This window comes from Heterodontus francisci, chromosome 12, assembly GCF_036365525.1.
Source record: "Heterodontus francisci isolate sHetFra1 chromosome 12, sHetFra1.hap1, whole genome shotgun sequence".
Lineage (NCBI taxonomy): Eukaryota > Metazoa > Chordata > Chondrichthyes > Heterodontiformes > Heterodontidae > Heterodontus > Heterodontus francisci.
Genome location: NC_090382.1, coordinates 94,242,579 through 94,266,499, shown reverse-complemented (window position 1 = coordinate 94,266,499; position 23,921 = coordinate 94,242,579).

Below are 23,921 nucleotides of genomic sequence, written 5' to 3'. Positions count from 1 at the left end.
GTATATAACCTCTAAAAGAACATTCAGAATGCATTTGACACACTGCTGTGGTTCTTGAGAACAAGTAACAGAATCTGCAGCTTATAAATGTAACCACTCAATTTTGATGATGTACAGGAAATTATCCAAGACAGTGACAGCTACAAATGTTCAATACAGCACCTTGGTACAATTTAATGGCAAATGAAATGTGTTTTAGCTAAAGAAAAGGCCACAGTTATCCACTCTTCAACAGTTAAGAGAGAATGTGACAAACATTGGTGGAGGTCAAGACAAAGCAGTGGGAACATGCAGAAAAGAAAGACTTCAGTTGCTGTTGCAAAATGGCTTAGCACAAAAATAGGAAGGATTTATCTTGCAATTGTTATTACAGACATCAGATATTATTCCAGTCTCCTATTTTGTTCATGAGTCTGATGGCGACAATTGCACTTTTGGTTGTTTCAAACATGAGCATGGACTGTGTTCCAAATAGACTGTCAGAAAATTCTTCCTGTACTGGAAAATAATTTTTCACTCCCAAAGCGCTTCCAGCCAAGGTGGATACTTCCTTTTGACAAAATGCCTAACCATTACATTCAATAAATCCACAGTCTGAGATTTGTTCCTTGCTGGAGCAATAAACATTCCTATTGACTGTCAGGGCCCTGCCCTGAAAGGAGTTGACCCAGAAAGATTACCATTTTTTATACAGTGGAATGGAACTCTCATTTGAGTCCAATCCAAGATCGTCAAGGAAGGTGAGACTTATACTGTGAAAGCTCTAAGGCCTTTGAAAGAAATTATCTTGGACATTCTCAATCTAGCTCTAAATTGGCACAAAGTTCTCTCTATACAATATGCCTTAACTCTTAAACATAGAACTCCACTGCATTACTGTGACATTTCCATTTTAGCAACCATCTTTGAGGTTCCTTGCAATAAGACAGGCAGCCGATTGCCAACTGTTGCTGAGAACTTGCACCAACTCGGAAATGGATTGAGTTATTACAGGCAGAAAACCGTGCAGGTTTTATTGCATCAGCCTTATCTAGATTTGAACTTGTGTCTCAGACAGAAAGCGACATGTTCTAATTGACTCCCCATTTCCCACCCAAAGCTATCGTAGCATTGACAAATAGTACTTTTTCCACTTTGGATACCTGTGCTTTTGCACAGTATGCGGTGGTTAACAATGTGTTTTTCTTTTCAGTTGGCCTTGGAAGAGTTCCACGTGCATCTGATCAAAGCTCAAACACATTGAGATTGATTCCAGGGTATAATAATTTCAAGCAGATGTGTTTTCAATTCATAAGGAATGGAAATGAGCTACCTTGCACTGTTTATTCAATGTATTACAACAAGTACTGGAATCAAAAATTGGAGTTGATCCGAGGTAGAATTTCATGCAAATGAGAATTTCACTATTCCAGCAGAGTAGGAAAGCAAATTGAGCTTATCATTGAGGAGGATGAATGAGTGGAGGATTTGTATAAAATGTGCAAATTCTTCAATGCAATTTGACACTTATTTCGATCATGATATACTGCTGCCCTACTTGGAAGTGAAGAATATGTTTAATGAATTAATGATTTGGTGCCAGTGCCTCTCTATACTTCCTATTAACTTACTGCACGAGTTGGTAAGTTCAGATATATAGACTGGAACAGAGGTCGAGTCAAAGGAAGTTATAAGTCACCTCAGAAATGGTAGGGATTCAGAAATGTCTTACAAAAAGTATGTTTGACCAAATGAATCGTATATGTTAAAATGCATTGTTACAAACTGTTTTTGTAAAATATTAGCATCATAGAGTCATTTACAGCACAGAAGGAGACCATTCGACCCATCAAGTCCATGCCAGCTCTCCACAGAGCTATCCAGTCAGTTCCACTCCACTACTCAATCCCCATAGCCCAGCAAGTTTATTTCCTTCAAGTGGCCATCCAGTTTCTTTTTGAAGTCATTGATGTCTCTGCTTCCACCACCCTTACCAGCAGAGAGTTCCAGGTTATTACCACCCGTTGCATAAAAAAAAATTCTTCCTCATATTCCCCCTGCATCTCTTGGCCAAAACCGTCAATCTGTGTCCACTAGTCTTTGTACCATAGAACCATATAAAAATTATGGCACAGAAGGAGGCCATTAAGCCCGTCGTGTCCGTGCCAGCTGAAAAAATTAGCTGCTCAATCTAATCCCACCTTCCAGCACCTGGTCCATAGCCTTGTAGGTTACGGCACTTCAGGTGTATGCCCAGGTACCTTTTAAAAGAATTGAGGGTTTCTGCCTCCACCACCATTCCTAGCAGTGAATTGCAGACACCCACCACCATCTGGGTGAAAAGGTTTTTCCTCATGTCCCCTCTCATCCTTCTACCAATTACCTTAAATCTGTGCTCCCTACCTCTCCGCTACGGGAAGCAGGTCCTTCCTGTCTATCCTATCCAGGCCCCTCATAATTTTGTACACCTCTATTAAGTTACCCCTCAGCCTCCTCTGTTCCAAGGAAAATAACTCTAGCCTATCCAATCTTTTCTCATAGCTGCAACCTTCGAGCCCTGGCAACATTCTTGTAAATCTCCTCCGTACTCTCTCCAGAGCAATTATGTCCTTTCTATAATGTGGTGACCAGAACTGTATGCAATATTCCAACTGTGGCCTAACCAGCCTTTTATACAGTTCCAGTATTACATCCCTGCTTTTGAGTTCTATATCTCAGCCAATAAAGGAAAGCGTTCCATATGCCTTCTTCACTACTCTATCTATCTGTGCTGCCACCTTCAGGGACCTGTGGACATGCACTCCAAGGTCTCTCACTTCTTCTACCCATCTCAATATCCTCCCATTTATTGTGTATTCGCTTGCTTTACTTGCCCTCCCCAAATGCATTATCTCACACTTATCTGGATTGCATTCCATTTGCCACTTTTCCGCCCACTCAACCAAACCATTGATATCTTTCTGGAGTCTACGGCTATCCTCTTCATTATCAACTACACGGCCAATTTCCCAGTCATGCCTCCCACACTTAAGTCCAAATCATTAATATATGCCACAAACAGAAGGGACCCAACACGGAACACCACTGGAAACAGCTTTCCATTCGCAAAAACATCCGTCGACTACTACCCTTTGTTTCCTGCCCCGAAGCCAATTCTGGATCCAACCTGCCACATTCCCCTGTATCCCATTGGCTTTCATTTTACTGGCCAGACTGCCATGTGGGACCTTGCCAGATGCCTTATTAAAATCCATGTAGACCACATCCACTGCAATACCCTCATCAATCCTCCTTGTTACTTCCTCAAAAAACTCAATTAAGTTAGCAAGACATGACCTTCCTCTAGTTTTTCTAAAGTATTAAGATTTTTGTGATCATCATCAGCTTTCTTTTCCTGCTTTAACTTACCCTGTAAGCTTCTAGATAACCAGGGGGCTCTAGATTTGGCAGTACCACCCTTTATCTTTGTGGTGACATGCCTACACCGTGGCTATAGTATCTCGCTTTTGAATGCCTCCCACTGATTTGCCACTGATTTTCCTTCAAGTAACTGTACCCAGTCCACTTTCGCCAGATCACATCTCAGTTTCTTAAAATTCGCCTTCCCCCAATTTAGAACATTTACTTGTTACACAGTTTTATCTTTGTCCTTTTCCATGATTATGCTAAATTATACCATTAGTTATTGGGAACATTTTTCCTTGTTATCTAATTAATCTAAGCCTGTCGTAATCTTTTACACCTCTATTAAATCTCCCCTCAATCTCCTTTGTATTAAGGAGAACAACCCCAGCTTTTCCAACCTAACTTTGTGACTAAAATCCCCCATCGCTGTAACCATTCTGGTAAATCTCCTGTGCACCCTCTCAAGGACCCTCACATCCTTCCTAAAGTGTGGTGCCCAGAACTGGATGCAATACTCCAGTTGGGACCTAACCAGAGCTTAATAAAGGTTCAGTATAACTTCCCTGCTTTTGTACTCAATGCCTCTATTATTGAAGCCCAAGATCCCATATCTTTTGCCAACTACTCTCTCTATATGGCCTGCCACCTTCAAAGGTCAATGCACGTGCACCCCCAGGTCCCTCTGTTCCTGCACACTCTTTAGAACTGTTCCATTAAGTATATATTGCCTCTCCCTATTCCTTCTGCCAAAATGCATCACCTCACACTTGTCAATATTAAATTCCATCTGCCCGCCCATTCTGCTAGCCTATCTATGGCCTGTTACAAGTGGTTCATTATCATCCTCACTGTTTGTCACGCCTCCAAGTTTGGTGTCATCGGGAAATTTTGATATTCTACACTGTATTCCAAGATCCAAGTCATTTATATAGAGCAAAAAAGCAGTGGTTCCACCACCATCTACCATCCTTCAGTCAGGAAAACAACCATTCACTATGACTTGTGGTTTTCTGTCCTTAAGCCAACTTTTTATCCAATTGGACACTGACACCCCCTCCCCCTGCCCCTCCCTCCATTCCATGAGCCTCAGTTTTGTTAACCAGCCTTTTACGTGGGACCTTATCAAATGCTTTCTTAAAATCCATATAAACAACATCTACTGCATTCCCTTCAACTTTTTTCTCTGTTACTTAATCAGAAAATTCAATTAGATTAGTCAAGCATGATCTCCTTTTTACAAATCCATGCTGCCTTTCCTTAATTAATTCAAACCTCCAAGTGCCTGCTGATTTTTTCCCTGATAATTGTTTCTAAAACCTTACCCACCATTGATGTTAAACTAACTTGATTGTAGTTGCTAGGACTGTCCTTACACCCTTTCTTGAATAAGGGCGTCACATTTGCCACTCTCCAATCCTCTGGCACCTCCCCTGTATCCAGGGAAGACTGGAAGATTATAACAAGCCCTTTCGCTATCTCCATCCCCATTTCCTTTAGCAACCTGGGATGCAAGGTGCCTTATCTACCCTAAGCATAGCCAGCCTTTTCAGTACCTCCCCTCTCTCAATCTTTACCCGACCAATTGCCTCTGCTCTCTCCACTTTTGATATTTTGTCAGATTCCACTTCCTTAGTGAACACTGATACAAAGTGCTCATTAAGTATATTAGCCTTGTCCTGTGCCTCTATCCTCTTTGTCCCTACTAGGTCCCATTCCACCTCTTATTACCCTCTTACTATGTACATCCGGTATAAGATTTTTGTGTTCCCTTTGACAGCCATTCTATTCTCATGTTCTCTCTTTGCCAGTCTTATTTTCCTCTTCACCTCCCCTCTCAACTGGTTCTCACTTGAAGAATTCACCTGACATGCATCATACACCCTCTTTTTGGTTTAATCATAATCAGTATCTCCCTCATCATCCAAGGAGCCCTGTTCTTGGTTCCCTTACCTTTCACCCTTGTTGGAATGTGCCTTGCCTGTACCTGAAGCATCTCTTCCTTAAAGATAACCCATTGTTCCGATGCAGCTCTTCCTGTCAGTCTTTGATTCCATTTTATCCTGGCTAGATCCCTTCTCAACACGTTGAAATTAGCACTCTTCCAATTGAGACATTCTACCTTATTTCATTCCTTGCTTTTCTGCATTACTCGTCCTAAACTTACGAAACGATGATCACTCTTACCCAAGTGCTCCCCCAAAGATACTTAGCCCAGATCTAGCAATGCCTCCTTTCTAATTGGGCTGGGAACATACTGATCAAGGAAGTGCTCCTGAACACATTTCAGAAATTCCTCCCCCTCCTTATCCTTTAAAATTATCCAATCGCTATTTGGGTAATTACAGTACTCCAATATAACCACTCTATAGTTCTTGCACATCTCTGTGGTTTCCCTGCAGATTTGCTCGTATATCTCTTGCTCATTATTTGGAGGCCTATTGAATAACCCTAGAAGCAATATCATACCCTTTTTGTTTATCAACTTTAACCAGGTGGATTCTGTTCTTGCCCCCTCAAGCACATCCTCCCTTTGCAACACTACAATATCTTCCCTAATCAGTACTGCCACCTCATCTTCCTCTTTTCCCTTCTCTAACTTTTCTGAACACTTTATGTGTATATATATATAGAGCGAGAGAGAGAGAGAGTATATTAAGCACCCAGTCCTTGCCATTTTAAGCCATGTTTCTGTTATTGCCACTACATCATATTCCCCATACTGCTATTTGCGCTTGTGGCTCACCAACCTTATTCACCACACTTTGTACATTTACACACAGACATTGTAATCCTGTCTTTGCATTCCTCATCGTCCTTCTCAGTTCGTTCCCATCTAATATGAAGCTACTCCCTTCTCCAGTACTGTCCAACACTCTCACATTATGCACCTATTCCTCTTTTCTACTTCCATCTGATGGTGCCCATCCCCCTGCCAATTTAGTTTAAACCCTCCCCAACCACTATTGAATCTTCCCGCGAAGACAAAGAGCGGTGGCCACTGCTGAGACTGCAGCCCAGCCGACTGAGGAGGACGCAATGGAACCGGGACAGAAGGTAAGTTCGGGCAGCCTCACCAGGGGAATTGGTCGTGCCCTGGTGAGGCTAGGGTGGTCGTTTGGGGGGAGGCGGGGGTCTTGGATCCCGGGGTTGGGTTGGGAGGCGGGGGCGGCCCTCAATCGGGCACCCTGTGCCTGATTGCCAGGCCCCCCCTCCGGGGTGTGGAAAGGCTGACAGCTACAGCTGGGTGGCCTTTCGCCTCCCCGGCACACCTGCTTGCCACGGGTAAAATACCCGTGGAGGCAGGCGAGGGCCCTTAAATGGTCATTAAGTGACCACTTAAGGGTCTTGATTGGCATTGGGCGGGCGGGCCGCTTCTCACCTCCCCCTCTCCGCCCCCCGCCGGACCTCCGTAAACTTGGTCGGAGGCGGAATCGGGGCGGTTAGGCCTCCCGGAGCCTGCCGCTCAATTTTATGCCACCCCCACGCCACCATCCGACCCGCTGGGGCGGCGTAAAATTCCGGCCATTGGTCCTAGTCATGTTGCGGTGCAACCTGTCCCTTTTGAATTGATGCCTTCTGCCCCAGAACTGGTCCCAATGCAAAGTCCTGAAGCCCTCCCTCCTGCACCATGCTTCAAACCACGTATTGATCATCCCTATCTTTCTATTTCTACTCTCGCCAGGCCGTGGCACTGGGAGTAATCCAGAGATTCCTACTTTTGAGGTCCTACTCTTTAACTTTCGTCCTAGCTCCTGAAAATCTGACTGTAGCACCTCAATACCTGTCCTTGCTGTGTCGTTGGTACCAACATGTTAGAATTAGAATTAGAACATTACAGCACAGTACAGGCCCTTCGGCCCTCGATGTCCTACAAATTCTGGCTCACTCCCTTCCCACTGTAGAATATCCTGCACCCTCTCTGTGATGTCCTTTACCCTGGAACCAGAGAGGCAACACACCATGCAGGACTCATGATAACGGTTACACAAATTCCTGCCTGTCTCCCTGACTATGGAATCCCAATAACAACTGCATTTCTGAACTTTGCTGCTCCCTTCTCTGCAGTCCCATGCCTATTGACACCATGGACTGGACTGCACTCCTTCAAGGTGTCGTCACTCCCAGCAGTCTCCAAAGTAAAGTACCGGTTTGAGAGTAGCAGACACCCTAAAGACTCCTGCATCTCTTCCTACCCTTCTGGAAGGCCACCCACCTACTATCCTGACTCTTGCTGCCTGTGGGGTGATCACCTCCTGGAATGTATGATCCAACAAATTCTCCTGTTCCCTGATGCTCCACAGTGATTCCAGCTGCCCCTCAAGCTTGGAAATCCTGAGCTCAAGCTGAAGCAGCTGGAGAATTTTCCTCCACACGTGGTCGCCTAGGACACATGAAGTGTCCTTAAGTTCCCACGTGATGCAGGAAATGGAAGCAAAGGTCACAGCTGCCCATCCATGATCTAAAAAAACCCTTTATTCCCTTTTCAAACAATCTATTTAGTACCATGTTGAAACTATCAATTTTAATGAATACCTCTAGTCCAGCTCTGTGCTTATACTCTTACTACAATGCTTATCGTTACACTACCCCAATTGAATATTTTAAATTTCCCAGCTGCTAATTTGAAAAATGTCCTAGTTTAGAGAGAGAAAAAAGAAAAAGACACACCAATCACTTAACTTCTTCTCTGTGATGTTACACCATGATTTATTTTCAAACGCAGTAGGTCAGTAACTCCCTCTCAGGCCTGCTTCTTTGTACTGTCACCAGTCTCACTGTACTCGCTCTGAGGCTCACTTCATTATACTGTTGTGGGTCTTGCTGTGCTCCCTCTCGGCCTGCTCCTTTATACATGATGCTTCTTCACTCAAATCGCTGCATATTTTGTGGTCAGTGGCATATAACGAGCACTTGCCATTCACTATGCTTACATCTGCCTTCAGTATTATCGTGGGCATTTGAACAGCAACTTGCAGTCATCGGGAGCCCGATACAACACAACACCTTCTGCAGGGGATCTGGAGCCTTTGTGAACAGGGCAAGCAAAAGCATATCTCTTCAATCAATGCATGTAGAATCTAAATGAGAAAATGTAAGTTAGAATATTTAATTTAATGTAAATCATTTACAGAAAGTAAAATAAAGAGAGGGAAAGAAAAATGGGATTAAGAGAGATAGTGAGACAGAAAGAAGTAAATATAAACATATATTCAATTTCTAACAATAATTAAAATCTGAAGGATGAGACTCCACACTTGTAAAAAGAATTTCAGTGCCAGAGAAGTTATTTGTTATTAATTAAGGTTTGTCACACTGTTGAAAATTCACTTACACTTGAATGAACCAGCCAATGTTCCGTCAATTGTTTTTCTGTTGTCACAGCCGGTTTTTTGTAGTGAGCAATACTTTCCAGATTCCTGCTCAGCTGCACACCCACACAGCTCACAGGCAAAACTGGAACAAGTCCTAACTTTTTCTGACATACTTGTTTGGGTAACTAGTAGGTAAGTAGTGGGTAACCTCATGCCCTTTGTTTATTTGAATGCCGAATCTCTGGGTGAGGTACCGATGTAGTGAAACTTGTGGACGACCAAGGCAAAATAGACAGAAACTTTCTGACTTCTGCATTTAACTTCATATTTGTGGATGCTCGAAGTAACTGTCCTACTTACTTTGTAATAGTGGTGACTGCTGATTGCATCACAGTTATTTCTACTACAAAATCTGGGCCATAGTAATTCAGAAGTGATGTAATCAGGAGCGCAAATGTCATCGACAGACATGTAAGAAATATACAGCTGCTTATTATTTATGAGATTATACGAATAAAAAGCATGAATCGGTGTTTGGAAGCTGAAGGAAATAGGGATAATTTTTTTAATGTTGTATCAGTGCTCAGATGTATGTGATATATTAGTCATATTTCACACATTCCAAGATCATACTGTAAATAAGGAATTTTCTTTGGCCTCCTTATCTCGAGAGACAATGGGTAAGCACCTGGAGGTGGTCAGTGGTGTGTGGAGCAGCACCTGGAGTGGCTATAAAAGCCAATTCTAGAGTGACAGACTCTTCCACAGGTGCTGCAGAACAATTTGATTGTCGGGGCTGTTACACAGTTGGCTCTTCCCTTGCACCTCTGTCTTTTTTCCTGCCAACTGCTAAGTCTCTTCGACTCGCCACACTTTAGCCCCGCCTTTATGGCTGTCCGCCAGCTCTGGCGAACGCTGGCAACTGACTCCCACGACTTGTGATCAATGTCACAGGATTTCATGTCGCGTTTGCAGACGTCTTTAAATTTGGAGACATGGACGGCCGATGGGTCTGATACCAGTGGCGAGCTCGCTGTACAATGTGTCTTTGGGGATCCTGCCATCTTCCATGCGGCTCACATGGCCAAGCCATCTCAAGCGCCGCTGACTCAGTAGGGTGTATAAGCTGGGGATGTTCAGCAGTAGCGTATTCTCCGGAGGCAGCGAAGATGGAATGAATTGAGACGTTGCTCTTGGTTGACATACGTTGTCCAGGCCTGGACAACGTATGTCAAATAAGGAATAAAGTAAATGAAAATGTTTAATAGATCCAGCAGACCTCTGGTTGCATTGTTACCTGCTGCCATTTTAGCTTTGCTGAGTTTTTTAGTCAGGACAGTTGCCTGTCACAGGCAGGAAGTGGCATCATAATGACATAGTGCACACCCTTACATGATTTTAACTCTTAATCATGGCAATAATGCCCAGTCCTAGACCTGCCAGTAACGCCTGGTGGTATTGATGTCTGAGAACCAACTACACTGTATATAAATGGGTTCTGAGTTTAGATCAAAGGATCTTTTTGCTCTTAGGTATTCCAGGAGAGCTTCTAGCTTTCACACTTTTTGACCTTATCACCCTCAGAAAGCTTTCTGTGCAATTATTGCTACTTTAGTCACTTGGTCGTACAGAACTTGAGTATTGCTGTAAGAAGAGAGATGCTGTCAAAGGCTTTTCTGCTTGAATTCATCAGGACTGATGCAAGAATGCCAAATTTCAAAGGGAGCAACAATTTATTCTGCATGAGAATAGGGTGCTGATTGCTTGGCAAGTCGACTCTGATTGGTCAAGGCGTTGCATGGAGAATGCACTAGGGAACTATTGTCCCCAACGCTTTAATTTAATTCAAAAAAGGCACAATGCCTGGACATGTTCCTTTTGCCTGCAGAGGACAGGTCCCTGCGTATGAATATATGTAGCTTCTAGCAAGTGCAAGTGAGCCACATTGCGAGCCTGACTGATAATCTTAAATTGATTGTTAATGTACTTCTTAGCACACTTGGGATTGTTAATAAGTGCTATTCAAACACGGAATCACATCTAAAGTTAGGCATTGTGTTCTGAGTTTTGCACGTACAGGCAAGTACAGAGTACGGTCAGTACTCTGCCTATTGCGAAAAGCCGAAGGGATGTGCTATTTGATACGATCCGCCGCCAGTCATTGGGATGTACGGCCTATGTATCTGGCATTGCAGTGGCACTGGAATTCATATACCTGATTATTCATTTGTGTGGTAGGCAGAATGTCTTTTTGGCTTGACAGCAATGCAAAAGGAACATTTTGAGGTGTTGTACATTTTTGAATTAAACAAAAGCGTTGGGGACACTGTTTCCCTGGTGCATTCTCCATGACAATGCCTCGAGCAAACAGAATAGACTTTCCACCCAATCAGCACCCTTTTCTCATGCAGTATAACATGTTGCTCCCTTTGAAATTTGGCATTCTTTCGTCTGTCCTGATGACTGCAAGACGAAAAGCTTTGACAACATGCCTCCTTTTTCAGCAATGCTCAGATTGCTACTTTATTCTGGATGGAGAAATACTTGGTGGAACAGGAGCAGCAGCCTCAGTAAACAGTGCTAGCAGCAGCTCGGCCCACCATAAGATAGCAAGAAACTAATGTCTGAGTTGGTGCCTGGGAGTGATGCATCTACAGGAAGATTGTCCTCCTTTGATATGTGTTACAGTCAAGGTAGGAGTAATGCACTATTAATTCAGTCCCATTACTCCACAGGTCACAGCATATTAGTTACATTTCCCACCTACCAGATAATAGCCAAATTAAACACTTTATTTATTCCCCAGAATAAAGCACGCCAAACGGCGTTTCTTTAGACAATGAAAAATTAACTATTTATTAATAAACCAAGTTTTAAACGATAATGAGATAACTCTATATGTATGAAAAAAATTTATAACTTCTTATTCTTCCGAACCCTCATGCACACACACATGCATTCAAAAACCAACGGTTAACCGATTTTTAAAGGATGTTTAAAATTAGAACTGTTTCTTAGGAATAATAAAATAACTGGGTAAATTCTGATAGGATATTTCTGGATGAGTGAGGTGTCCCAGAGTTGAATAGTCAGATTCCACTCAAAATCTCTCCAGGTGAGTTTGATGAACAGTCTGTGATAGGTAGGCATTGAAGGCAATTTGTCTGCAACGGCATCACACAGTTCTTTCAGCAAAAGGTTGTAGCAACAAGTTTACTTGGATTTTAAGTAGCAGTCTAACAGTCGCAACTTTTTTAAGATTTCAGGATCTCCCAAAAACATAAAAGGCAACAGGAATCAGTCTTGAGGCAGAGATTTTTCAGAGACTGGAGGCATTAGGAATTTGTTACTTTAACAATGCAGGGCTTCCTCTCAGCAAAGCAGTGTTTTCCACAGAGTGTAGCAACTCCTCTTTTCTTGGGTCTTTTCTCTCTCTTCTGGCAGGTCAAAACCATACCTTAAATGTAATATTTCTTTCTAACAGATGCAAGGCTTATTTTTCAAAGAGAGTAGGTCTTTTTTCTCGTCTATCAGCAAATCACAGCTCCCAGACAGCTCACTACTATCTGCTCCCAACTCCCTGATCTGTTTCACTCTGCAGAACCAAAACTTAAACTCTCCAACAACCAAGTCACAAGACAGTCATAAATCTTCCTGTTGCTTGGATACAAGTTTTACAACCTGCACACTTCAAACACCAAGTTAGCATTCAGTGTTTACAGAAAGTCCTTTGTACTCAGTCTTAAAGGCACATGGCCTCTTAGTTTTTTTTAAAAACAGCAAATCTCTTATGACTTATGCTCTCTTTTGCAGGATTCTCTTTCTGTCAATAGGGACCTAGAAGAAGGGAAAAGGGTCATAAGTTATGATGGCAGATAGATTTGCAGGTGATAGCCTTGAGAATACTGTTCTGATTTCCGCAATGATAAGCAATAAGCAGAAACCCAAAGTGGCAAACTGCCAAGCCTGATACTGATAGCTCTGCCTATGCCAGACTACATGTGTTGAGAAGTGGAAATGAAGCAAGATTGTATTAGAATGTGGTGGTGATGATGTAAAGACAAGTATGTGGTGTGCAAGTGAATAGTATGTGAGAAGACAATCATTTTGGTTTGTGAAGTGAAGAGAGGAAAGGAAGAGGTGATTTTTTTTGGTGTCAGTGTGTACGGAATAATAAAGAACAAAGAACAGTACAGCACAGGAACAGGCCATTTGGCCCTCCAAGCCTGCGCCGATCTTGATGCCTGCCGAAACTAAGACCTTCTGCACTTCCGGGGCCCATATCCCTCTATTCCCTTCCTATTCATATATTTGTCCAGATGTCTCTTAAATGTCGCTATCGTATCTGCTTCCACCACCTCCCTTGGCAGCAAGTTCCAGGCACTCACTACCCTCTGTGTAAAAAAACTTGCCTCGCACATCCCCTCTAAACTTTGCACCTCGCACCTTAAACCTATGTCCCCTAGTAACTGACTCTTCCACTCTGGGAAAAAGCTTCTGACTATCCACTCTGTCCATGCCGCTCATAACTTTGTAAACCTCTATCATGTCGCCCTTCCACCTCCGTCGTTCCAGTGAAAACAATCCGAGTTTTTCCAACCTCTCCTCATAGCTAATGCCCTCCAGACAAGGCAACATTCTGGTAAACCTCCTCTGTACTCTCTCCAAAGCCTCCACGTCCTTCTGGTAGTGTGGCGACCAGAATTGCACGCAATATTCTAAGTGTGGCCTAACTAAGGTTCTGTGCAGCTGCAACATGACTTGCCAATTTTTATATTCTATGCCCTGACCGATGAAGGCAAGCATGCCGTATGCCTTCTTGACTACCTTATCCACCTGCGTTGCCACTTTCAGTGACCTGTGGACCTGTACGCCCAGATCTCTCTGCCTGTCAATACTCCTAAGGGTTCTGCCATTTACTGTATACCTCCCACCTGCATTAGACCTTCCAAAATGCATTACCTCACATTTGTCCGGATTAAACTCCATCTGCCATTTCTCCGCCCAAGTCTCCAACCGATCTATATCCTGCTGTATCCTCTGACAATCCTCATCATTATCCGCAACTCCACCAACCTTTATGTCATCAGCAAACTTACTAATCAGACCAGCTACATTTTCCTCCAAATCATTTATATATACTACAAATCGCAAAGGTCTCAGCACTGATCCCTGCGGAACACCATTAGTCACATCCCTCCATTCAGAAAAACACCCATCCCCTGTTACCCTCTGTCTTCTGTGACTGAGCCAGTTCTGTATCCATCTTGCCAGCTCACCTCTGATCCCATGTGACTTCACCTTTTGCACCAGTCTGCCATGCGGGACCTTGTCAAAGGCTTTACTGAAGTCCATATAGACAATATCCACCGCCCTTCCCTCATCAATCATCTTCGTCACTTCCTCAAAAAACTCAATCAAATTAGTCAGACACGACCTCCCCTTCACAAAACCATGCTGTCTCTCGCTAATAAATTTGTTTGTTTCCAAATGGGAGTAAATCCTGTCCCGAAGAATCGTCTCTAATAGTTTCCCTACCACTGACGTAAGGCTCACCAGCCAATAATTTCCTGGATTATCCTTGCCACCCTTCTTAAACTAAAGGAACAACATTGGCTATTCTCCAGTCCTCTGGGACCTCACCTGTAGCCAATGAGGATGCAAAGATTTCTGTCAAGGCCCCAGCAATTTCTTCCCTTGCCTCCCTCAGTATTCTAGGGTAGATCCCATCAGGCCCTGGAGACTTATCTATCTTAATGCTTTGCAAGACACCCAACACCTCCTCCTTTTTGATAATGAGATGACTGAGACTATCTGCACTCCCTTCCCTAGGCTCATCATCGACCAAGTCCTTCTCCTTGGTGAATACTGATGCAAAGTACTCATTTAGCACCTCGCCCATTTCCTCTGGCTCCATGCATAGATTCCCATCTCTGTCCTTGAGTGGGCCAACCCTTTCCCTGGTTACCCTCTTGCTCTTTATATATGTATAAAAAGCCTTGGGATTTTCCTTAATCCTGTTTGCCAATGACTTTTCATGACCCCTTTTAGCCCTCCTAACTCCTTGCTTAAGTTCCTTCCTACTGTCTTTATATTCCTCAAGGGATTCATCTGTTCTTCGCCTTCCAGCCCTTACAAATGCTTCCTTTTTCTTTTTGACTAGGCTCACAATATCCCGCGTTATCCAAGCTTCCTGAAACTTGCCAAACTTGTCTTTCTTCCTCACAGGAACATGCTGGTCCTGAATTCTAATCAGCTGACGTTTGAAAGACTCCCACATGTCAGATGTTGATTTACCCTCAAACAGCCGCCCCCAATCTAAATTCTTCAGTTCCTGCCTAATATTGTTATAATTAGCCTTCCCCCAATTTAACACCTTCACCTGACGACTACTCTTATCCTTATTCACAAGTACCTTAAAACTTATGGAATTATGGTCACTGCTCCCGAAATGCTTCCCCACTGAAACTTCGACCACCTGGCCGGACTCATTCCCCAATACCAGGTCCAGAAAGGCCCCATCCCTAGTTGGACTATCTACATACTGTTTCAAGAAGCCCTCCTGGATGTTCCTCACAAATTCTGCCCCATCCAAGCCCCTCGCACTAAGTGAGTCCCAGTCAATATTGGGGAAGTTAAAATCACCCACCACGACAACCCTGTTACCTTTACATCTTTCCAAAATCTGTCTACATATCTGCTCCTCTGCCTCCCGCTGGCTGTTGGGAGGCCTGTAGTAAACCCCCAACATTGTGACTGCACCCTTCCTATTCCTGAGCTCCACCCATATTGCCTCGCTGCACGACCCCTCTGAGGTGTCCTCCCGCAGTACAGCTGTGATATTCTCCTTAACCAGTAAAGCAACTCCCCCACCCCTTTTACATCCCCCTCTATCCCGCCTGAAGCTTCTAAAGCCTGGAACATTTAGCTGCCAATCCTGCCCTTCCCTCAACCAAGTCTCTGCAATAGCAACAACATCATATTTCCAAGTACTAATCCAAGCTCTAAGTTTATCTGCCTTACCTGTTATACTTCTCGCATTGAAACAAATGCACTTCAGACCACCAGTCCCGCTGTGCTCAGCAACATCTCCCTGCCTGCTCTTCCTCTTAGTCCTACTGGCCTTATTTACTATGTCCTCCTCATTTACTTCACTAGCTGTCCTACTGCTCTGGTTCCCACCCCCCTGCCACACTAGTTTAAACCCTCCTGAGTGACGCTAGCAAACCTTGCAGCCAGGATATTAGTGCCCTTCCAGTTTAGATGCAACCCGTCCTTCCTGTACAGGTCCCATCTGTCCCTGAAGAGAGCCCAATGGTCCAGATATCTGAAACCTTCCCTTCTACACCAGCTGCTCTGCCACGTGTTTAGCTGCACTATCTTCCTATTTCTAGCCTCACTGGCACGTGGCACAGGGAGTAATCCAGAGATTACAACCCTAGAGGTCCTGTTTTTTAACTTACTACCTAACTCCCTAAACTCCCCCTGCAGGACCTCATCACTCTTCCTGCCTATGTCATTGGTACCGATGTGTACCACAACCTCTGGCTGTTCACCCTCCCCCTTCAGGATGCCCTCTGTCCGTTCAGAGACATCCTTGACCCTGGCACCAGGGAGGCAACATACCTTCCTGGAGTCTCATTCACGTCCACAGAAGCGCCTATCTGTGCCCCTGACTATAGAGTCCCCTATAACTATTGCTCTTCTGCGCTTTGTCCCTCCCTGCTGAACAACAGTGCCAACCGTGGTGCCACTGCTCTGGCTGCTGCTGTTTTCCCCTGATAGGCCATCCCCCCCAACAGTATCCAAAACGGTATACTTGTTGGAAAGGGGGATAGCCACAGGGGATTCCTGCACAGACTGCCCGCCCCTTCTAGCGGTCACCCATCTATCTGCCTGCACTTTGGGTGTAACCACTTCTCTAAAACTCCTGCCTATGATGCTTTCCGCCACCTGCATGCTCCTAAATGCATCCAGTTGCCGCTCCATGCGGTCTGTGAGGAGCTGCAACTGGGTATACTTCCTGCAGATGTAGTCGCCCGGAACGCTGGAAGCGTCACGGACCTCCCACATCTCACAGGTGAAGCACGTCACCCCTCTAACTGACATTTCTATCACTAATTAGTTAATTGATATAAAATAAATAAATACTTATTAAATCCTTACTAATTTATGATACACTTCACTATGTGGTCCCTAGTGCTAGATTTCTACAATAAATATTAAATGCTGTCTAAATACAGTAATCTCCTCCCTCTGGTTTAGTTACTCTACTTATTAATTAGTTAATTAGTGTTTTAATCAATTTTTATCAGTTTTATTTTCAAATTCGGTGCAGATTCCCTACCAGCCAATCAGGTCACAGCTTTCCTGTGACGTCACTTTTTCAGTTTTTTTTTTCCCACCCTGCCGAAGCTGCCGAATCGCTAGGTAAGTACTTTATACTGAAACTTACCTTCCCAGCTTTCCCCTGGCTCGCACTCTCACTGCTACCACTGTTCAAAAAGAAGCTGCCGAATCGCTAGGTCAGTACTTTATACTGAAACTTACCTTCCCAGCTGTCCCCTGGCTCGCACTCTCACTGCTACCACTGTTCAAAAAGAAGCTGCCGAATCGCTAGGTCAGTACTTTATACTGAAACTTACCTTCCCAGCTGCCCCCTGGCTCGCACTCTCACTGCTACCACTGTTCAAAAAGAAGCTGCCGAATCGCTAGGTCAGTACTTTATACTGAAACTTACCTTCCCAGCTGCCCCCTGGCTCGCACTCTCACTGCTACCACTGTTCAAAAAGAAGCTGCCGAATCGCTAGGTAAATAATTTATAATGAAACTTACCTTCCCAGCTGCCCCCTGGCTCGCACTCTCACTGCTACCACTGTTCAAAAAGAAGCTGCCGAATCGCTAGGTCAGTACTTTATACTGAAACTTACCTTCCCAGCTGTCCCCTGGCTCGCACTCTCACTGCTACCACTGTTCAAAAAGAAGCTGCCGAATCGCTAGGTAAGTACTTTATACTGAAACTTACCTTCCCAGCTGCCCCCTGGCTCGCACTCTCACTGCTACCACTGTTCAAAAAGAAGCTGCCGAATCGCTAGGTAAGTACTTTATACTGAAACTTACCTTCCCAGCTGTCCCCTGGCTCGCACTCTCACTGCTACCGCTGTTCAAAAAGAAGCTGCTGAATCGCTAGGTAAATAATTTATAATGAAACTTACCTTCCCAGCTGCCCCCTGGCTCGCACTCTCACTCCTACTGCTGTTCAAAAAGAGAGATGCTGCAGTATGCCCTTGTGATTATAACCTGAAGGATATGACTGCTGGGAGGGAGTGGGGGAAGGAGGTGAAAGGAGTGCTGTTGTGAGATTTGGAGAGATGAAGAGCTATACTCACCCTTTCTGCTCTTGTGAAGTGATTGAACTTCTTTCTGCATTGAACCCAAGTCCTATGGGTAATGCTGGCGGCATTGACCCTGTCAGCCTGCTTGATAGTGGCCTTGAGGTTGCTCCTGCGGCTTCTGGGGAACAGTTGCTCACTTCTTGCCTTGACTTCATTTACTAAGACCTCCAGGGAGGCATCAAAAAACCGGAGAGCAGATCTTCATCACTTTACCACAGAAAGATGTCTTCAAGACAGCAACAATAAAAGATGGAAGCAAAGCATATAACCTTACTTTGAGAGGTGTATCCTTGCTTTAAATAGGCCCCGGGAATCACACCGGAACAAGAAAGTGTATTTTTTGAATATCTATATGCAATAGAGAAAAAACCCAAGCAAAAACAGTAAACTATTCTAAGCACAATAAGAAATCACACACCTAAGGCAAGATAAAGTTAATCAGTAGTAAGATTGCAAGATCCTAAAAACTGATATATTGTGGTGAGTGTTTTATGAAGGACAAAGTCAAGGAGAACCATAGAGGTTTATTCATGTTTGGTATAACATGGATGCTTCAGACCAGGGCAAATCATGGAGTTTACACTAAGAAAAGTCTTGACCAGATTTAAGACTTTAAACAGTCACTTCAACCAGAAGGATTGGGTATTTGGGGGTGGACAAATGGATGGATATTACACATAGATGAAAATGCGAGGAATGATGGATATGCATAGGCAGTGGAAGAACATGTGCAACCAGAGCATGCCAGATATAAACCCTCCCATCCCAAATGCAGTGATGGGGGAAAGAATTAATGAGCTTTCACAAGAACCACTAAATGCATTCCTGGAGCACAGCCAATAGTCAACTTCATTGTGTTTAATAATTCAAAAAGAACAACCATATATGTAAGTAAAGCCTGAGAAATCAAAGGGAATACATCATTATCTCCAGTTGAGCTAAAATTCCTCCTTAAACTCCAAGCAATACAGTAATGCCACCTGCCTCCAGAGAATTGGAAAGTAACAGTATGCTGCAATCATCAGGAGGTTAATTGCATATACCATTTTGGAGTCCAATAGGATCTCCACAGCAGAGTGTACTGGATTGGTTGTGATAGAGAGACTGTGATATGTATGAGAGACTTGACCTGTAAGATCAAGAACCACAAAGGGAGGGGCTCCTGGTGCTCGGCCGAAAAGATGGGGGAACCCAGCTTCTACATTTTTTCTGACCGCTGGAGCCCTGCTCTGGTCTTTTGGGTTCAAAGTTGAAGGAGGTGGGATCCCCTCCCTTTAAACACTTAATAGGGTTGGGGATCCGTCCCCAGCAGCTGCCGGCTAATCACAGGGTCCGCAGTTCAACAGTATCGGTAGTGCCACCTGGAGCGGTGGCCACTGTTGCTAATGTAGAGGCCTTGGACCCAGGCCCAGTGTTGGAACCCCGGACCTGATGAAGGTGAGGACGGTCTGAAAGGCCCCAGCGAGGGGGGCTGAGGGGATGGGCATTTGGTTAAGGGGGAGGGGGTGCCCCAAGGTACAGTGGTTTCCAGGGAGGGTCCTCCGTGGGCCACAAATTGCCCACGAAGGAGAGATTCCCCCCCCCACCAAGCCCACAGGGAGGGTGCCTTGTTTTCCAAGGCGTCCTTCCCATACGGCGGAGCCCCCCACCCCCCTCATCACCACTGGTAAGATCCCAGCAGCGGCGGGAAGACACCATTAATTTGCCATCAATAGGCCACTTAAGGATCTCAATTGGCCTCTGGGTGGGAAGGCTAATGTTGGCCTATCAACCCCCAGGAAGATCGAGTGCGGCAATCCTGGTGTCAGGTTCTGTGGCTGCCGCTTCTCTGCCCCCACACTACCCCCCCACCCTGCTACCCTCCCCCCCCCCCACCACCACCATGCTAAGGAACCTGACATTGGGCTGGGAACAAAATCCAGACCAATAACTGGACAAAGAGACAATCTTGAAGATAGCCCTATATCCCAATTTGCGCCATCCATTCTGCCTTAAAGTGAGCTCTCTCTCCCACTGTGAATTGCGTCGTTATTTGGTGGCAGAATTCTGGCTCTGCCCCAGAATTTTCTTTTAAATCTCTTTCCTTGCTACATCTCTTCCACCTTCAAAAGTTGAGTTAAAAGCCACCTCTGTAAACATGTTATCGGTTTCCTCTCCTAACCTTTCTCCTTGCTCCTGCTCTCTTATTTCTTTCCCTTTGTGAAGTATCTTCTGTTGAATTAAACCTGCTACAAGTCCAGTTGCAATAGTTGAATGGTATCAACTCTGCTACAGGCTCTGCAAGATTGATTAACCATCCGAGGCACAGTTTTTTTTTATTTGTTCATGGGATGCCAACATTTATTGCCCATCCCTAATTGCCCTTGAGAAGGTGGTGGTGAGCTGCCTTCTTGAACCGCTGCTGTCCATGTGGGGTAGGAACACCCACAGTGCTGTTCGGAAGGGAGTTCCAGAACTTTAACCCAGCGACAGTGAAGGAACGGCTCATAGTTCCAAGTCAGGATGATGTGTGGCTCGGAGGGAAACTTGCAGGTGGTGGTGTTCCCATGCATCTGCTGCCCTTGTCCTTCTAGGTGGTAGAGCTTGCAGGTTTGGAAGGTGCTGTCTCAGGAGCCTTGGTGCATTGCTGCAGTGCATCTTGTAGATGGTATACACTGCTGCGACTGTATGTCGGTGGTGGATGGAGTGAATGTTTGTGGATGGGGTGCCAATCAAACAGGCTGCTTTGTCCTGGATGGTGTTGAGCTTCTTGAGTGCAACTATAGTGGTATGTGACAGGTGCCATGGAAAATTTTCCTGTGGATGGATACTAAGAAATGAGGACCAAACAGTTTTCCATCTGAAATTGTGAAATTTAAATTTTACTGTTTAAAAACCCCATAAAAAGTTATACCTTGTTCAGTCAGGTGTAGCTGGGTTTTTAATGGCAATGTGATTAATAAAACTTGATGAACAACAGAACTGGTCCTGGAAAAGTTAATGTTAGATTTGTGGATTGCTGTTAAATGATTTAGTAGATTTTTCAAACTAACTGTTAGTAAAAATTCTTTATCTATAAAGTTATTAATTCTAGAATATTTTAGCTTCTAACTTCATCTCTTGTGTGTGTCCCAATCTTTAATTTTCTCCGTGTAAAACAATTTTATGAGATTTTATTTTACTGCTTTTTGTTTCCTGCTTGGCTGTCTGTAAAAATCCTTTAATGCGATTGGCTGTTTGGACAGCCTAATGCTATCACTCCACCCTCACACTGGGAATGCCCAGTGAAGAACGTTGCAATCAGTTGCAGGACCACTGCATGGCCATAGAGGTGAAATTCTCACCAGAGAGATCATTGGATCTCTCAGCAAGTCTTACTTTGAGGCCAGCAGTGAGTGCCCTTGCTTTGCCACTGACTGCAAACGCCAGGCCAATATCCGAGATTCACTGAAGAATAAATATAAAGGGGAGAGAAACTCTCCCTCGGTGGTTCATTTGTTTAGCACACTGTCTAGTATGGAACTGAACCATACGGACCAAGAGGTCTGTGCTGAATTAGATGATCTCACACAAAGTGGGTATATGGGTGCAACAACTAGGCTACAACTACTTGAGCCAGTGACTGGAAAAATCAGTCAGGATTCCCCTTGCGATTTGTAACATGGAGAAAAGATTCACGAGAATGGTTTCAGGGATGAGGAAGTTGTTATGAAGATAGATTAGAGAAGTTGGGACTGTTTACCTTAGAGAATAGAAGGCTGAGAGGTGATTTGATAGAGGTATTCAAAATTATGAAGGGTCTGGACAGAGTAGATCAGGAGAAACTGTTCCCACTCGAGAGGGCACAGATTTAAAGTAATTGGCAAAAGAAGCAAAAGCGACATGAGAAGAAACTTTTTCATGCAGCGAGTGGTTAGGGTCTGGAATGCTGTGCCTGAGAGTGTAGTGGAGGCAGGTTCACTCGAGGCATTCAAAAGGGAATTAGACTGTTATCTAAAAAGGAAGAATGTGCAGGGTTACGAGGAGAAGGCAGGGGAATGGCACTAGGTGAATTGCACATTCAGATAGCTGGTGCAGAGAGTATGGGCTGAATGGCCTCCTTCTGTGCTGTAATAATTCTGTGATTGTGTGATTGTTATTTTCTACATGGCATTCATACTGATGATATTGAGTGAGGGCAAGATTGCACTCGGGTGTAATGGCCTCCATGGGCAAAAATTCGGCCAACATTCATTCTGTTTATCTGTGTGCACACATCAACAGCTGATGCCAGAGGGTACCAGAGGGCTACTGGCACCATGGAATTGGTGCCATGGAATAAACCAGCAAGGAAGGAGAGGAGGAAGAAAAAAATACAACCATTAGTCGTTCAGGCAAGGGATTTATGTTAAGGAACATATTGGTCATTTCAAAATCAGCACCACTATTACTCTGATTCTACAAATTCAAATTATTTATTACCTTGGCTGATAAATAATCTGATAATACATCAGTAACAGTCAGTTTGTGTCATTTTAGTTTAGCATTTAAATAAAACTCGAGTTAATCAAGTTAGTCTCAGTTGCCTAAAAATCATTACTCATTGTGGAAGTGTTGTGATTTATCTGAAAACCAATGTTTTTCATTGGCCTGCAGGGATTGAGAAATGTCCCATCATAATCTCATTGGTCATAACCTTGTGGATCAAGTCTCCTGGTGACTTTGTTGTGTAATAACATATCAAATATATGATAGCAGGACTGGAGTGAGGTTTGGAGGAATCTCTGATGTGTCTTCCAAACTAAAATATGATAAAAGGCACCTTTTAAGTCAAGCATGTCTGTACTGTGAGGTCCATCACCACAATGTTAACCTAATGCTGATCTGAAGCTATTTCATTCATTTATTTTCATGTTGATCCAGTTGTCCTTTTACCTTGTATAAAGACATTTTTTTAAATCATCTTCATTAGACAACAGCATTTTTGGCACTAAAATCAAAAATATGAGAGAATTTTTGCAGCTCACAATTAGAATAAGAACATGAGTAAACAGGAATTGGGAGAAAAACACCTTGGCCCATTGATCGCACTGCTTCAGTGAATCAACTGCAATGTGAAGTGTCATGAACTATCCGAATTTATTATCCAGATAAGAGATGTAATCAAGCATTGATAGAGATATTCTAAGGAAGAGCAAGCTTGCAGCTCCGAGTTATGAACAGTGATTTGACTGTATTATCACCAGTGCAAAGATACAATAAATACAGCACTAATATTTCCAGCAGCTGTCTCTTTTCCTCTGCCAGTCTGAGCTAGAAACCTGACCTAGCATAACCAAGCATATCCACATGTGCCTGACTTGACTATCTTAAATCTACCTATGCATGTGTACTTGCTGCCATTCTTGATCACAGCAACCACCTCCCCACCCCTCTGACCCCAACTCTAACCATCTGGGTTTCTTTCTTTCATTTTTGGCCAATTTTCTAAAGCTCTCCCACAGCTCACTGCATTGTACCTTTCCCAGTCCCCCTTGCTGCCTGTTCTTCTCCAGTGTTCATCTTTACTACTGTTGTTCCAGGGTTAAATCCCTATTGGATGGGCTCACATCTTCATTCTGTCGAACCCCACTTCCTTCCATTGTGTCCACTATAGCAATTAACTTTTTCTCCATGGAAGCAGCAAAACAAATTGGCTGTGATTTTGGACTCATTAGCATCGCTGGTGTTGGAGTGTCCCATGTGACACCCCATACTGAGCAAGGTCTGGGCGTGCTGTGCGAGTGCTACTAGAGTGAGGAGAGGTCCGAATGTGACGAAAATCAGCCATTCTAGCTGAATTGATTAACATTTCCTTGGTCTGCACAGGTCG